The sequence below is a fragment of the Hylobates moloch genome, unplaced genomic scaffold (assembly GCF_009828535.3).
Source record: "Hylobates moloch isolate HMO894 unplaced genomic scaffold, HMol_V3 SCAFFOLD_12, whole genome shotgun sequence".
NCBI classification, from domain to species: Eukaryota; Metazoa; Chordata; class Mammalia; order Primates; family Hylobatidae; genus Hylobates; species Hylobates moloch.
Genome location: NW_026652287.1, coordinates 6,504,439 through 6,517,757, shown reverse-complemented (window position 1 = coordinate 6,517,757; position 13,319 = coordinate 6,504,439). Strand labels below are relative to the sequence as shown.

General features: G+C 41.7%; 2 long non-coding RNA genes across 2 annotated transcripts in view; one reads left to right on the top strand and one right to left on the bottom strand.

Annotated features, from left to right (window-relative positions):
* The window catches only part of LOC131380867 (uncharacterized), a 36,516-nt gene extending 24,630 nt beyond the window's left edge, over positions 1-11,886 (top strand). Inside the window, exons 2-3 of the long non-coding RNA XR_009209111.1 lie at positions 10,549-10,756; positions 11,777-11,886. This is a non-coding gene — a long non-coding RNA (uncharacterized LOC131380867). The remainder of the gene's footprint in view (positions 1-10,548; positions 10,757-11,776) is intronic.
* On the bottom strand, positions 8,049-9,632 carry LOC131380869 (uncharacterized). The gene is made up of 2 exons (XR_009209113.1): positions 9,571-9,632; positions 8,049-8,231 (listed from the first exon to the last, which is right to left on the bottom strand). It is a non-coding gene; the product is annotated as an uncharacterized LOC131380869 (long non-coding RNA).
* Positions 11,887-13,319: the final 1,433 nt, after the last annotated feature.

Sequence of the window (13,319 nt, the reverse complement as noted above, 5' to 3'; positions counted from 1 at the left end):
CAAGGATAATGCTGGCTTCACAGAATAATTTAGGGAGGAGTCCCTCCTCCTCAATTTTTTTGGTATAGTTTCAGTCAGAATGGTCCCAGCTCTTCCTTATACATCTGAAGAATTCAGATGTGAATCCATCTGGTCCTGGGCTTTTTCTGGTTGGTAGGCTGTTTATTACTGATTCAATTTTGAAACTCATTATTGGTCTGTTAGGGTATTGAATTTCTTCTTTGTGCCACTTCAGAGATTGTGTGTGTCTAGGGATTCATCCATTTCTTCTAGGTCTTCTAGCTTGTGTGCACAGATGTGTTCACAATAGTGTCTGAGAGATTTTTGTATTTCTGTGGGGTTGGTAGTAAGGTCCCCCTTGCTTTTCTGACTGTGTTCCTTTGGCTCTTCTCTGTTTTTCTTTCATTCAGTTCAGCTCTGATTTTGGTTATTTCTTGCCTTCTGCTAGCCTTGGCATTGGTTTGCTCTTGTTTCTCTAATTGTGATGTTAGATTGTTAGTTTGAAATCTTTTTAACTTTTTGATATGGAAATGTAGTGCTATAAATTTCCCTCTTAACCCTGCTTTGGCTGTGTCCCAGAGATTCTGTTATGTTGTATCTTCGTTCTCATTAGTTTCAAATAATTTCTTGATTTCTGCCTTAATTTTGTTATTTGCCCAGAAGTCATTCAGGAATAGGTTGTTTGATTTCCATGTAATTGTATGGTTTTGAGTTATCTTCTTACCATTGATTCGTATTTTTATCGGACCATGGCTGACATGATTTCAGTTCTTTTGCATTTGCTGAGGATTGCTTTATGCCCAGTTGTGGTCAATTTTAGAGTATGTGCCATGTGCAGATGAGAAAAATATATATTATGTTGTTTGTGGGTGGAGAGTTCTGTAGATGTCTACTAGGTTCATTTGGTCAAGTCTTGAATTCAGGTCCCAAAAATCTTTGTTAGTTTACTGCCTTAGTGATCTAATACTGTCATTTCGGTCTTAAAGTCTCCCACTACTCTTGTGTGGTTATCTAAGTCTCTTTGTAGATTTCTAAGAACTTGCTTTCTGAATCTGAGAGCTTCTGTATTGGGTATATATATACTTAGGATAGTTAGGTACTCTTGTCAAATTGCGCCCTTTACCATTATATTATGCCCTTCTTTGTCTTTTTTGATCTTTGTTGGTTTAAAATCTGTTTTGTCTGAAATTAGAATAGCAACTCCTACCATTTTTTTTTTTTTTTTTTTGAGACGGAGTCTTGCTCTGTCGCCCAGGCTGGAGTGCAGTGGCGCAATCTCAGCTCACTGCAAGCTCCGCCTCCCGGGTTCACGCCATTCTCCTGCCTCAGCCTCTCCGAGTAGCTGGGACTACAGGTGCCCGCCACCATGCCCGGCTAATTTTTTTGTATTTTTAGTAGAGACGGGGTTTCACCATGGTCTCGATCTCCTGACCTCGTGATCCGCCCGCCTCGGCCCCCCAAAGTGCTGGGATTACAAGCGTGAGCCACTGCGCCCGGCCTAACTCCTACCATTTTATGTTTTGTGATTACTTGGTAGATTATTCTCCATCTCTTTACTTTGAGCCTATGGGTGTCATTGCATGTGAAATGAGTCTCTTGAAGACAGTATACCATTGGGTTTTACTTCTTTATCCAAATTGCCACTCTGCCTTTTAATTGGGGCATTTAGCCTATTTACATTCAAAGTTAGCATTGATATGTGCAGATGTGATCTTGTCATCATGTTTTAAGCTGGTTATTACGTAGACTTGTTTGTGTGGCTGCTTTATAGTGTCATTGGTCTATGTACTTCAGTATACTTTGTAGGTAATGTATTTTGTACCTGTGTACTTTGTTGATAATGGTCTTTCCTTTCCACATTTAGTGCTCCCTTCAGGGCCCCTTGTAGGGCAGGTCTGGTGGTAATGAATTCCCTTAGCATTTGCTTGTCTGAAAAGGATCTTATTTCTTCTTCACTTAAGAAGCTCAGTTTGGCTGCAAATGAAATTATTGGTTGAAAATTCTTTTCTTTAAGAATGCTGAATATAGGCCCCCAATCTCTTCTAGCTTTTAGGGTTTCTGCTGACAGGTCTGCTATTAGTCTGATAGGCTTCCCTTTGTGACTTGCCCTTTCTCTGTAGCTGCCTTTAACATTTTTTCTTTCATGTCAACCTTGGGGAATCTGATGACTATGACCATCTTGCAGATGGTCCTCTTGTGTAGTATTTTGTAGGGGTTGTCTACGTTTCCTGAATTGAAATGTTGGCCTCTCTAGTGAGGTTGGTGAAATTTTTATGAATCATATCCTGAAATATGTTTTCAATTTGCTTTTCTCTGTCTCTTTCAGGGACACCAATGAATAGTAGATTTGGTCTCTTTACGTAATCCCATATTTCTCAGATTTTTAAAAATTCTTCTTTATTGTTTTTTCTTTATTTCTTCTAAGTGACTTTGGAGAACAAGTCTTCAAGCTCTGAGATTCTTTCCTAGGCTTGGTTGATTCTACTATTAATACTTATGATTGCATTATGAAATTTTTCTAGTGTGCTTTTCAGCTATAGCAGATCAGTTTGATTCTTTCTTATAATGTCCAGTTAATCTAGTACCTCCTATATTGTTTTATTGTAATCCTTAGATTTCTTAGGTTGGGTATCAAGTAGCCCGTGTATGTGGATGATACTTGTTCCTATCTATGTTCTTAACTCTATTTCTGACATTTCAGCTATTTCAGCCTGGTTAAGGATCATTGCAAGGGAACTAGAGTAGTCATTTGGAGATAAGAAGGTACTCTGGCTTTTTGAGTTGCCAGAGGTCTTGCACTGGTTCTTTCTCATTGGTGTGGGCGAATGTTCCTTCAGTCTTTGAAGTTGCTGTGCTTTGGATGAGTTGTTTTGCTTTTTTCTTCTTTGATGTCCTTGGGGGTTAAATTATGGTATAAGATGGGTTTGATTGACTGGCTTTGATTCTAATCAATTCCTGGGTCTTGGAGGAGAACTCTCTGATTATGTTTCTGTGGCCACATTTCTTTGGTTAGGTGATCTAGTCTATGGGGCCCCCTCAGACAGGGGCCATGGTTGACCCTAATCTGCTGTCTGTGTGCTTCCTAGGAAAACATGGGGTTGTGCCTGCCCTCAGAATTCAGGCAGAAGCAGGACCACTGGTTTAGAAGCTCTAGCAGGTGTGGCCTATCTGGCTATGAGAGGCGGAGGTTGGAGGAGTTGCCTTCCCTGCTGTCTGGGGTTTCCAGAGCAACAGGAGGCTATGACCCTCAGCAAATTCAGGCAAAAGTAGGACTGCTAGAGTAGAAGCTCTAGCACGTGTGACTCACCTGGATACTGGTGGCAACAGTGGGTAAGGATGCCCAGTCTGCAGCCCAGGTGTTTTTTGGAACAACAGGAGGCTGTACCCACTAGTTGAATTCCCACAGAAGCAGGACCACTGGGCCAGAAGGCAGGTGCTGTCTACCTGGGTACCAGTGGTGGGAGTGGGTGAAGTCCTACACTCTGCTGTTTAGGTGTTTCCTGGGACAACAGGAAGCTGCACCCTCCAGCTGAGTTCACACAGAAGTGGGGCCACTGGCCTGGAAGCTCTAGCAGGCATTGCCCTCCTGGCTACCAGTGGTAGGAGCAAGTGGGGTCATGTGTTCTGCCACCTGAGTGTTTCCTGGAACAACAGTTAGCTGTGTCCTCCAGCTGAGTTCACACAGAAGTGTGAACACTGGGCCAGAATTTCTAGCAAACATTGCCCACCTGGCTATCAGTGGTGGAGGTGGGTGCAACAGCTGGCTAAATTTGGGCTGAAGCAGGACCTCTGGGCTGGAAGTTGGTGCCAAGCTCTGTCTGGCAAGCGTGGGTGGAGCAATCTCATTGCTCCCAGGCAAGGCAAATTTGACCTCTATAGGGTCTACGATGCCAGTGCTGGTTTGCTTCTTCAGGGACCAAGACTTGTAGCAGCCTCCTTGGACTCAAGAGTTGCCTCTGCAAAACACCTGACTGGCTCTCCGACTCAGTATAGTAGTGCAGTAAGGGAGGCAGTGGAGACAGGGGGATTATCCCATTCCTAGTCTTGCACAGATGCCTGTGGAAAGCATGAATCCCCCTGGGGGCTCTCACCTACTCACCCTTTCCTCTGTTGGAGAGGTTCTCTTGGCTCCACGATGAGCCCAGACAGGCTTGTGCCCAGCTTCACTCTTCTCTGCTGTGTTCCTATGCTGCCTCAATGGATCCTAACATGGTTTCTGAGATGATCAGCCTGCAGGATTAGTGTTCACTAGCCCTTTTGTTTCCTATCTGTGAGAGTGGTGCACATGAGCTGCTTCTAGTCTGCCATCTTGGCCCCACCCCCAGAAAAAAAAATAATTTTTGAGTAGACTTTTACTTGGTTGTAAAATAGCCATTTATTTACTTATTTAACAAATATTTATTGATCAAATAATCATGCTAATGAGTGAATAAATATAAAAAGAGATATGTTTTCTGTTTAAAAAATGAAGAAATGAGGTGCTTTGAGCAGTTATAACATGGGAAAAATGGCCCATATGGAGGGTGAGCATTTCTAGGGATAAAATACAAAGTAGAGATGTTCTGTAAGTGGCATTGAAGAGAAATTCCAATGTATGATGGCTAATTACAGGAGGGTGAATCTGCAATTGAGATGGACATGTCATGACCTAAGAATTAGAAGAAATGTCAGGAAAGTGAAACTTAAAATGTGTCTTTTGGGCAGATAATGCTTCAAGAAATTGGAAAAAGGATGGTTGCAAACATTTTTAAATGCTGTTAAAATATAGTGCAAATATTGATTTGATGAAAGTATATATTTTGGAATTGGCAACATGGCAATTTTAGCAAGAGCTAAGGGCAGAAGCCTGAAGGAGTGAGGAAGGAGTGTAGTAACCAGATAGCAGTGGTGGGAGGAGAGAGTACAAGGTCAGGAAATGGAGGCAGATTGTATAGAAAATTCTACTAAGATGTTTAACTGTGAGTGAGGGGAACAGAGTACAGTAGATGGAGAGGAGACATGGAGTCCAAGACAGTTTTATCTGTTGTTTGTTCAGAATGGAAGAAATATTTCAGATGAGAAGGGTTTGATTGAGAAGGAGAAGCTGACTGCAGGACAAAGGCAAAATGAATTTATAGTGTCAACTGCAGGGGAGGCTATGGGGGGTGGAAATCCTTAATCTGAGGATCTGGCTATAGATGGAAGGAGAGGCCATTTTTACTTCAACAGGCAGAAAAAAGGAAAAGCCCTGACTTTTGAAGACCAGGTTTCTCTATGCAAAAGGAGAATCACAGTCATCTACCAAGAGTAAGTGAGAAGGCAAGGCTGTCAGAAGAAAACAAAATGATTTGAAGTAGCAGTTAGAGAAAGTTGAAGAGCAGGAAACTATAAATGGATTGCTGCAAAGGATTTAAAATCCAGTCGTTTCACATGGCGTCACATCTCTGTTGTAGGGCTTTGCCCAGAAGGGCTTACTGCTTAGGTGTAGATGGAGAAAGTGGATAGTGATATCCATGCCTGGTTGGCGATGTGCCATATGGATGAGAATTACCAACAGAGACACCTTAGGAAAGCTAAAGCAGTTCCATGAATGGAAGATAAGGACTGGGAGGTATAAGGCTCACACTTCATCTCTGTTACCAAGGGTATCCTTGGTATCTGACAGTGAGTCAGGCCAAATAAAGATACTCAGGTCAAGGTGTCAAATATTCTGTTTAAGAATGTGAAGAGGATTCCCTTTTAGGAAGTAGAATTTATCTATAATGCTATAATAAAATAATCTCTTCAGAGACTATTTTAATGTGTGACAGGGTATTTAAGACAGAAGGGGGATCCTGTTGAGGGGTATATTTTAATTATTCTAGGTTTACTTTTGTTTCACAGAGAGACAGCCAACCAACTAGGATCTTCTTTGTTCGGGGGAAAAATTATCATAGTTATCTCCTTTATTATATAAATGTCCATTGTCTTAAAAGAATCATATCCAAGAACTGGGTGATTATACTAATTGATTTAAGGAGATGGGCTTCCATTATCTGCCATGCACTATGGATGAGGATAGAAAAAGATGAACAAGAGTCCTACAATGATGGTACCTGCATTCTACTGGATTAGCAAAAGATATCACCCATCCTCTTATGATATACCAAACTGATACTGAAAAAAAGTTAAGTTAACTTGATAAATGAGCCCATGTCCTCCTGGAAGGGAAAATGGATAACCCACTTCCTGTATCCCAAGATTTGAAGTTAGAGAGAACAGGGCCGCACAGATAAAGATCCAGTGAGAGAAAAGGAAAATAAATTCCACAACAATAAAGAGACCTTATGGAAGGAGTAGATTTAGGCTGGCAGACTTGTTTAACCCATGGGCACAAAGACTGGTTTCACGTGGCTGGTTTCTGTGTAGTGTGTCGCTGGCTGATATAGGGAGCCAGAGACTACCCCAGCACAAAACAATGGCTAAAGAGGCACATGAAGTACAAAGCACCCTAACTTCACAAACAACTGGTCCTGGACAGGTCTCTCAGCAGTGGAGAGTTACAGCAGCAGAAATGCACAGAACCACTCTTCAACAGTGACACTGTGTTGCAGCATGGAGTGATGACAGCAGTGGACTGGCAGAGGCCATTTCTTTTGTTTGGCATTTCAAGGAATACCAATTCCTTTTAGACTATATTAACTCCCATGAGTTTTGAACAATTTGGTGTAGGTGGAACTCCAAAGAGGGCAATTCTGGAATTCCTGCTAATGAGGTTTATGAACATACATGAAATATTGTAAAGAAATAACAATTGAGAGTACATGTACTGCATGGTTACTTCATTCATGAAAACAGTACTCTGATTTTGTTCAAGTACTGAGTTGCCAGATAAATATCCGTGGAAGATACATTCCTCCCAAAGCTGCAAAGATGAATCATGATTTGCCTGCCCCTTTGGGTAATGAATCCTATTCTTTTCTGCTGTACTTAGTTGCATTGAGTCTATGGCCAATGAGCTATATGGGAGAATTTGGGGGAGTTTAGTCCCCTGAGAAGAGATGGCACTGTGGATGAGGTCCCTTTTCTGCCCACTCTATCTTCTCTGCTTGAGACGCTGGCGTCTGAGAACATGATGCTTGGGGCTGTGGAGCCATTTGCAGTCAGTAGAAAAAAAGCCAAGAAAATCATAAACATGTGGATGCCATAAGCTTTCAGAGCTGCTGAACAAACCCAGCACTGCCTGTGTCCCAAGATGTTGTGTTATGGGTGATTAAATGTCTTCAGTATTTTAGATATTAGTAGTTGAATATACTATTATTTTTAGCAGAAATCTTCCCAAATGGGCATACTTATGTTCTATTGCTATAACAAATTTTCCGTAGATCAATTTTCTCTAGTGACATAACCTTCAAAGCAACACATATGCAAAGATAATCTTATCATAATTGTGGTTAAATAATATATTTTGAAATGGGTACTTTCAGATCTACATCCTGGACTCTATAATATGTTCCACAGGAATAAAGAAACACAGTCTGAAACCCAGCACCTCATCTGCTCACTGACACAGAGATCATGCTCTCTTCCACAAAAAATTTTGCAAATAAAAATTCTCAAAGTGAACAAAATAGTTTTTTTTAATTAAAATTTTTTAAAGTGTTACCAAATACCAATTGGGGGCAGAATTCTCAACCAAAGCATGGTCACCTTAGATAAGCATGGTAGGGAAATTACTCTCAGAATTGCAGTATTTTTTAACATATTATCAAAAATTCCTGCACAGATTGCTCCAAAGTTTCAATGTTTAAAAAACAAATGGTCAATACAGGCTACTGCAATCACTCATGTTTGATTGATTATGTGTCTTTAAAGGTAAGAAACTACAAACGGGCTGAGAGGGAAAAAAAAAACACACTGAGAACTATTGACCTGCTTTAACTGTTTCAATAGCAGTGCGGGGCATCTCAGCAGGCTGTGCTCTGGGGGCCCTGCTTTCTCTGAGAGCAAAAACCTGTGGCACAAATACCATCATTAACATTTTGTACTGGTATCTTGTGAGTGTATTGAATTGCCCAGTTACCCAATCATGGATTGAACAAGATTATTTAACAAACAGGATAACATTGGCTCCTCCAAGTATAACAGATGTCCAAAGGTGTCTCTTCACATGGATGGGTGCTAAGGGGGAGTTGAAGTCAGTAGATTATCATCAATGAATTGTTTGGCTTCCCTTTCCAAAATGGAAGATCCAGAGAAGAAGAAACATCTTTCTGAAAGAAAGAGGAAAATGAGATACATTGAATACCTACTTTGTGACACTTTACTAACCATATTGATGCAGGGCAAGTGAGCCCCAAAATTGGGGCTTAGCCTGGGAGGGTTCTTGGCTTCACCCAGGAAAGAACTCAAGGGTGAGCCAGTGGTGTTAGCAACTTTTGTTGAAACGGCAGTGCACAGCAGCAGCAGAAGTACTGGTCCTTGCAAAGCAGGGCTACCCCATGGGCTGTGTGCCAAGAGTAGCAGCTCAGAGGCAGTTCCACAGTCACATTTGTATCTCCTTTTAATTACATGCAAATTAAGGGGTGGGTTATTTATAAATTTCTAGAAAAAGGGTGAAAACTTATGGGTCATTGCCATGGAAAGGGGCGGTAACATCCAAGTGTTACCATGGCAATGGTAAGCTGATGTGGCACTGGTGGGCATGTTTTATGGAGATCTGCTTTCATCTCTTTCCTGTGTGGCTGACACTGGCTAGCGTCCAATCTGGTCTGGAGTAAAGTCCACCTCCTACCTCAATATAGATATACTCTTCCTGTGTAGATTTTTTCTTTTCTTTTTTTCCTTTTTTTTTTTTTTTGACAGAGTCTTGCTTGTCACCCAGGCTGGAGTGCAGTGTCACAATCTTGGCTCAATGCAACCTCCACCTCCCTGGTTCAAGCAATTCTCCTGACTCAGCCTCCAGAATAACTGGGATTACAGGCATGTGACAACATACCTGGCTAATTTTTTTTTGTATTTTTAGTAGAGACAGGGTTTCACTGTGTTAGCCAGGATGGTCTTGATCTCCTGACCTCGTGATCTGCCTGCCTCGGCCTCCCAAAGTGTTGAGATTACAGGTGTGAACCATCGCACCTGGCCTATTTCATTTTCTTAATTCACATAAGAGGAAACTGAGACTCATAGGAATTATGCTATTTGCTTAAGGTCTCCCAGATAGTAAGGAATGAGCAGAGCTGGAGTGAGAACTCAAGACTGCTTTACTCTAAAACCTTTGCCCTTTATGAGCATGGATGGCAAATTTATTTTCTCTCATCTATCCATTCCCATAGCCTGGGAGTAGCTGCCCAGAGCATTCTGCTGAGATGGTTTCTGGGGATGCATCCAATCTTTGAAGAGAAGCTGTTTGTGATTGATTAGTAACTTCTGCCATGGATGAGAACAGGGAGGGGGCATTTTCTGTAGCACAACTTGGACCACAGATGAGTGAAACCCATCTGTTTGTGATCCAAATTTATATTTAAGGAAAGGTTCTGTACACTTATTGCTAATAGTAGACATCAGTTGTAATTGACACCGAAAATACATTTACCTTTTCCCTGGGAACAATACCTTGAATATACTCCAGAAATAGGCAAGTGACTCAGGCCAAAGGAAAGGCTTCTCATTTCCTTACTATGGTGCTTACTCCAGGGGATGGGCATGCTACTGTGAAAGTCATGAGATTCAACCCTGTGGTCTTCTGTGGGAGATACACACACACACATAGCTGGAGCGCTTGGCAGCCAGTTTGCCACTATGTACAACTGAGAATAAAGCTAATGTTGAGAATATAGCAAGTAAGAGACAGACAAGTAGTCCTGGTATCACTGTTTGATCTTGCTTAGGCACCAGATGGTTTCATAAGCCAATGAGCCCACCTATTGACTGAAGCCATATTGAGTTAGGTTTTCTGTGTCATTTGCAAATACATTGAAGAAAAAGCAGGAACAGGGGCCATTCTTCTTAAACTTACAGACTACTTTGAATTCTGTGTTTGTAGATGCAGTCATTTTTCATTTTACCATCTACATGTTTTTATTCTATTCCTCGAAATCTGAAAAGCTGTTCTGTGAAAATGAAAGTATACTGAGGACAGGGAACCTGGGCATAAATAATACACTCACTCTGATGACTTTGGTGGCCAACGTCACCTCTCCTCAGCACATTTCTGGTTTCAGTCCCAGCCACAGGGGCCAGGTCCAGGTATAATCAGACTCAATGTCAGCCTCCCACCTCAAGGTGCCTGCTACACATCTTTTTGCTGTCTGTCTTTGGGATTTTCCCAAAGCTGTGGAACCATACTCAGCTCCCATTTTAGTGTGAGCCTGAAGTTCATAGAAGATGACTCCTCCAGATGTGTCCACCCACCAATGGAGAATATAGAGCAATTAAACAAAGATCCAGGCTCTTCTGTACACAAACAGTTCTAGGAGGTATTCTGTGATTCCCAGAGGGCCTGTCAGTATTCAGCCCCGACTATCCGCAGCAGTGACCCTTATAAAATGTCATTTTATTGATGTTTCCTACTTTCCTATTTCACATTCCCAGTTCCTTTACTAGAGCTCCCCTAGAGCACTTTCCAAACTAAATCACCTGCATCTAATTCCTTGTCTCAGCCTCAAGTTTTCTGAGAACTTAAACCAAGACAGATCCTGCCCTTTGCATATTAGGAAATGGGAGGATAGATTGGAAAAAGATGAAAGCACCATTAGTACAAGACAGCATGAGATCAATCAGTGTTCCATGAAAGAACATGGTAAGATGATTTGCTTTCTGGATAAGCAGCAACTGAATGGGTTCTGCTATTATCTTCATTTACAGGGGAAGAAACTGAAGGTATTTGAAGGGGAGTGGGGGCATGGTGGCCTTTGTGTTCCCTAGTGTATTTTTCTCCTATTGTCTCATTTATTGGGCTCCACATAAACTGAAGCTTTCCTGAGAATGGGGGCAGGGTTCATGTCTGAAACCATTATGAGCTCATAGAACTTTGAACTTGAATGCCTGGGGGGCTGGGGGATTTAAATCCATTGAGGATAATAATATAATAATATACATGTGACTGTATATTATTGCTTAAGGTTTGCCTTTGCTATGTCTCAAACAAAAGTCATTAGTGGTAGCTAAATTTGTCCTAAAATATTTCTTTAGCAATTAAAGGATTAAAAAATATATGGCTCTGAATGCTTTCAGGCAGGGTGCACAACTTGCGATTTAACACTGAATCCATCTTCCTATTGCCTGAAACTCTACTGTGGTTACGTCACTCTTTGGCCTCTGAAGCCAACTGAATTTTCAACCCCTGGTCTAAGAAACTCCCCTTACCCTGTTTGCATCTTGACTGTTGCCCTTACTAGCCCAGTAGTTTATCTGGAAAACCATAGTGTCAGTCTGAAGATCCTGGGGCCAGCTGGGTTTCTTCACAGAAGCAGTTAAAATTATTTCCTTCCCTTTCTTTTTGTTGTAAGCAGCCAGGCATTGTAAGGCCACCAATGATTCAGACTGGGAACTTGTTCCCTAAAAATGGCATATTGACTATGAAATAATAACCGAAAAAAAAAAACAGTGTAATCTCAGCTTTGCATTACTGAATTTGCAAAGTCACTAGGCCAATGGGATATTTTATTTTGTTTTTTTTCTGTGGCACAGCATCCCTGAGTTGGCAAGTTAACTATATGATGACAATTGTCAGAATGTATTTAGTAATTTCTCTTTAGCACATTGCATCTCACTTATCCTTTTGTTCTCTGTCTCATCTGCTCCCTCCCACTTTCTCCAGCTACAAATACAGTCTGACTGCCTAGTAAATGTCGAGAAACCCCAGCGAGACTAAAGCAGGAGCTAGTTAAGGATGTTTGGCTCGTTGTAGCAACATTGTTCATAATAGCCAAAAAGTATTTTCTGCATTCTGGATGTGCTGGAGGAAAGAAAGAAAGAAAAAGGAAAGAATGAAATAAAAGAAAGAAAGAAAGAAAGAAAGAAAGAAAGAAAGAGAGAAAGAAAAGAAAGCAAGCCAAAGGGGAAACACTCCAAACACTCATCAAATGATTAAAGGACACCCATATGTGGTTTATTCATACAATAGAATATATTTCTATGTTAAAAAGGAATGAAGTTCTGATACATTCTAAAACGTGGGTGAATTTAACATTTTTTTAATTTTTAATTTTTAAAAATTCTTTTGGTACAGATGGGGTCTTGCTTTGCTGCTCACTCTGGTTCAAACACCTGGATTCTAGTCATCCTCCTGCCTAGGTCTCCCAAAATGCTGGGATTACAGGTGTGAGCCACCACACCCAGCCCATGGGTGAACAGTGAAGACATTATGTACATGACTCAATTCATATTAAATATCCCAAAGAGGTAAAACTATAGAGACAGGAGGCCAGGCGTGGTGGCTCGCACCTGTAATCCCAGCACTTTGGGAGGCCAAGGTGGGCAGATCACAAGGTCAGGAGATCGAGACCATCCTGACCAACATGGTGAAACCTGTCCCTACTAAAAATACAAAAATTTGCTGAGCGTGGTGGCGCACTCCTATAACCCCAGCTACTCAGGAGGCTGAGGCAAGAGAATCGCTTGAACCTGGGAAGTAGGTGTGAGCCTAGATCACGCCACTGCACTCCAGCCTGGCAACAGAGCAAGACTCCATCTCAAAAAACAAACAAACAAACAACAAACCAACAAAAAACTATAGAGACAGGAAGTGATTATTGGTTGCCAGGGGCTGTGGGGATCAGTTGAGGACAAACAAGGAGTGACTGAAAAATGCAATGAGGCTTCTTTTTGGGGTACGGAAAATGTTCTAAAACTGATGGTGGTGATAAAGGCACATCTCTGAATAAACAGCCATTGCACTGTATGGTTCGAATGGGTGAATTTTATGGTATGTTGATTGTATCTCAATAAAGCTGTTTAAACATGTCCAGCTCATCCTGCAAGGGTAGAGCGAGTAAGTGGGTCTTTATTGCTATGTGCTGGGTATTTGATTCACCCTGCTCTGTGCCCTTGGAGGGGGAGTCCCTCTGCTTTGCATCACAGAGGCTTCTGTGCCTTTTGCCTTCTAGTGAAATGCAGGAAGAGGAGTCGTCTGTGGTAGGTCAGGTGTGGAAGGAGAGGACCCCCGACTCCTTCCCTGTGGAGTTGCAGTTTCACTGCTGATATTCCCTTCCCTGAGGCCACCTTGCTGTCAAACAGCTCAGTTTCCATGGCTGTGGTTCTCACTGGGTTCCAGCATGGGATCTCTCCTCCCACTCCTTCAGACCTCTTTAATTATTCCTGTAAGTGAGCCATCTGTTTCTTTTTAGGACCTGGTTGACAGG